Source organism: Myxocyprinus asiaticus, chromosome 27 (genome assembly GCF_019703515.2).
Source record: "Myxocyprinus asiaticus isolate MX2 ecotype Aquarium Trade chromosome 27, UBuf_Myxa_2, whole genome shotgun sequence".
NCBI classification, from domain to species: Eukaryota; Metazoa; Chordata; class Actinopteri; order Cypriniformes; family Catostomidae; genus Myxocyprinus; species Myxocyprinus asiaticus.
Genome location: NC_059370.1, coordinates 35046314 through 35050604, shown reverse-complemented (window position 1 = coordinate 35050604; position 4291 = coordinate 35046314).

The window sequence follows — 4291 nt, the reverse complement described above, 5'->3', positions numbered from 1 at the left end:
GGTTTGTCAGGTATTGTGAATGTAACGTTGTCAGTTTATGTCAAGCCATGTTTATGTCAAGTCAAGTTCATATTTATGTTTCACGTTTGTAATTAGGGTTTCTTTGGATATCACGTTTGTCAATAAAATTGCACTTGGGTTCTTCATGTCATCGTCTTCATCATTGCCAGCAGCCACTCGTTACAAAGATCATACATTACGTGGCAGTCAACTAATAATATCAACTGACATTTTAAAAACACGTCCACGCACGAAAGCCAGAACTTAATGCTCAAGCAAGCCTAATTTTAACTGCAGCATGACTGTTTGTGAAATGAATGTCAAAAATCATAATTTTTCATATGAATCTACCAAGGAGGTCTATAATACCTGGAAAAATCTATCTAATAATATTTGCGATTTAAATGTTGCTTGCAATAAATTTCATTTCGTCAGTGTACACGGTTATGCTGCGTTCCATGCAAGTTGCATGTGGGATATTCCTACTTGATATCTCTGACCATAAATGCATTCCATTCCCCGATATTCGGAACTGCAACACTCCCGTTAGCTTAGTAGGGGTTTGACTCTCATTAGAGATGTCTCCTAGCAACCCAACTAATAAACAATGCTGCAGCACTAGCATTTGTGCTTCAGGTGTACGATTATCAAAAGAGATTAGAATTTACCATGTTTTATACACCTGTTTCTGCAGGTGTTTGTTAAACAAGGTTTAACATCATGTAATGTGGAAACGAACACATTTATCGATATTACTTAATAAAGTGAATGTTTATCACCTACTTTGTATATCTCCCTGAGTGTCGACATGTTTGTGTGACATCATGCGCCTGCATCTCGGAGAAATCGGAGTTGAGAATTTCTGCACGAGACTACAAGTTGTAATTCTGACTTCAAGATGCATTCCATTGCACTTTTCCTAGTGGGAAGTTGTAAAATCCGACTTTCCAAGTTGAATGGAACGCAGCACTACTTTTCAAAACTTGATCCGACACTGAATGCTCAAGCAGCCTAATTTACAATTAGAAAACTCCTGATATTGCTATAACAATGCAAAAAGCACTTACCAATTTACTTGAAGTGAAAATCAGCCCTCCTTTCCTGTTTAATAAATTAAGCAATCACACGGTCATGCAGAACATCTCGTGTTTTTAAATCCATAAGGATCTCTTTCTCAATGGTGATGTGGCAGTGACAGCCTACTCCTCAGCAAGATCTCGTGCTTTTTGCTCTTTAAATACATCACTTAAAGCATGATTGCGTCACTCAAGGCCAGCTAGAAGGCCTCGACATATCCTAAAGGTCACACCCACCAAGAACAAATAAATCAATCTGATTGGCTGATGAATCCGACAATCTGACTTTAGTTGCTCATTCATTTGCACTGTTGAGGGATTCTGAAGAAATTCTGAAGGCCTGAGGGGGTGGAGCTCAGACTCACACATTGCTTTGGATTCGGGCATGCGATTTGTGAAACAGCTGTCACACTTTGCTTGTAAGCATCAAAGAATAAATTCTGACTGAATAAACTTTTCGTTTTTCTCTATTTGTTTGTAGATTAATTAAGAGTGGAAAGTGATTAAAAATACATAGGCAAAAAGGTGATTGAGAATGAAAGGATGAAAAATATTTATTTATTTGGCATGTTAGGCTAGCAGAGAAGGCTTTGCTGGCCCTGAGAATTCGCCACTGCAAGACACATACAAATAACCAAAAATTTAACTGTACCTGACACAGCTGTGTATGGTATTCCCTTGATTGTACTGATTGGATGTAGTGCATCTAGGCCTTGAATTCAATACAAATTAAGTCTGATGAATACAAACAGACAGACCTGCAGCTGTTGGCAGTCCTGATGAGATGGAACATTCCTAACAACACAATAACAGAATATTCAGCCCTCAGTAAAACAGTGACTTTGAACGTCCATCCTCCAAAAGAGTGTTGCATAAACATGGCACAGATTGTGCTTCCTCAGTCTTGCATAGTGTTTAATTAATAACAAAACTTTCATAAATTGATTACCTTAAAATTTTAATGCATAATTAAATTATGGGATTTTAGTCTTTTGCATATTTTCCTTAGATTCCTTATAATTAGGAGACAGGGGGAGACAGGGGGAGACAGGGGGACACATGGGAACGATTTCACAAGGGCTGTATCATAGTAGTCAAAAGTCAAACCTACACAAATGTGTGTTTTTTTCTAGCAATGGTTTTGTAAATTTGTTTCAAACACCCTGTGTCTTAATTTAGAATAATTTGAATACATTCTATCCTCCAAACTAAAGTTTCAATACGAACATGTATTTGTTATAGCTGTTTGATAAAGAAGTGAACACTGAAGGCCATTTTTCATAAATATCTGGTTGGAGCAAGTTGTCACATTTTAATTGGGCAAGATATCACATTTTTTAAAGTGTTATAGAATTTACACAATTCCATACAAACTTTTACATCCCATAATGGCTATTTTCTGACAGGTGACTACTTACCCAGTAGTTTATATCATATCAAAGTTTCAAAAAATTTGAATGTAGGATAATTCTAGGACAAGTTAAAAATACAGTCACCTTATCTGGACCCAGTCGCTTGCAACATAGAGCCATCATCTGAACTGCTATTATTTTATTTATAAACCCCATCTGGTTAGGACTGGTCAAAGACATGAAAAAAGACAGGATATGCTCACATGATACACCACAGACTCTCATATTTTGTGGGTGTTTTTGCAGTACTGTGACTGACACATTCTATAGAAAATCCATACATTACACAATCAATATATTTTACCATTTAGCTAGACACTTCTCTTTTTTATTTTTATTTATTTGTTGATACTTATCCTAAATTCAAATGTTCACTGTTCAGGTATATCATGCATTTCAGATAATGTGTTTAGGTAATGTTTTTCTCACAAAATTACAATTTGTTGTGGACAAAAATTGCTGTTTCATGAAAAGCTGGCAATATATGAAGTATTATTCCAAGAGGGTTTTTTTCCTGTCAATAATTGAAATGTTTTCAGCAAAACATGTCTGTATGTATGTATGCATGTCTGTCTGTCTGTCTGTGTGTGTATATATATATATATATATATATATATATATATATATAAAGGTACTGCACACAGTAATGAACCAGTAATATACTTTCAAATGTGCTTGAGATAAACTTTAAGGCACAATTTGCAAGACAACAGTCATTTGCATTTTGAAAGAAATTGTCCATAAATGCAAGAGTGGCTGCAGTTTGTGTAAGCTCTTATCTAAGGCTTTGGTGACTCCAGAGAGATCGTCTTTTTGAAGCTGTGATTTATGTGCTGCTGGTCTAAACTCACAGATCACGGTGTCTCTGATGATTTTAAAGGTGTCCACATGCATTACTCCAGCCTAAGAAATCGGTAGCCATGTCTGTATTGATCTGAATCTGATCTTGACACAAACTGACTGAACTTAATCAGGAAAGAGCCAGTGGCGACGTGTAACTGTTGATAGTGGGGGGGTATAACCACATAGCAAGTTTTCCTTGCGGCTCCCAATACGAAATGCTTTAACAAACATAAGACCTAATCCTATTTTTGTTACAACTAACCATTAGCTAAAAAATAACAAATGTAAATGACAATAACAAATTCAATAACAAATGTACATGCTTTAAAAACCTTACCTTGTCAAAAGAATTGTAGGTGTCGGTCCTTTCTGCTTGCAAACCTTGTTACAACGTCCAGTATGTTAACAGCGTGTCCTTTTTCAATCTGTAGTATTGCCAGGTTAGAAACACGAGCATCTGTCATTGTCATCCTCAGGTAAGTTTTCAGTTGCCGCAAAGAAGAAAAGCTTCTCTCAGTCGATGCTGTAGTCACTGGGATAGTTAAGTAAATCATGTAAAGTTTGGACAGATTTGGAAGGGTGTCACGCAGTGCCATTTCATAAAAGAATCGCAATCTTTTTTCCAGCTGGGTGCCCTCCTCTTCCTCTTTACTCTTGTCAGCAATGCCATCTTTGAACATATGGGAAAACAAATTGATTTCAGAGTTCAGATCTTCTTGATCAATACTGTAAGTGGTGGAAACAGCGCAGACACTTTCATCTGATGGGCTCTCAGGTGAGAGAACTTCTGCAAGGGACTTGAAAATGAACAGGTCGTTCTCGGAAAAGCGGTCTCCAACATCCTCAATAAGGGTATCCAGAGTGCTGTACAGTATTTCAGTCCTGTAGTAGTCCTCGGGCTTTTCAAAAGAGGACTTTACCCCTCATCCCAGTTTTGTGGGAATAACCTGTTTGCATGGC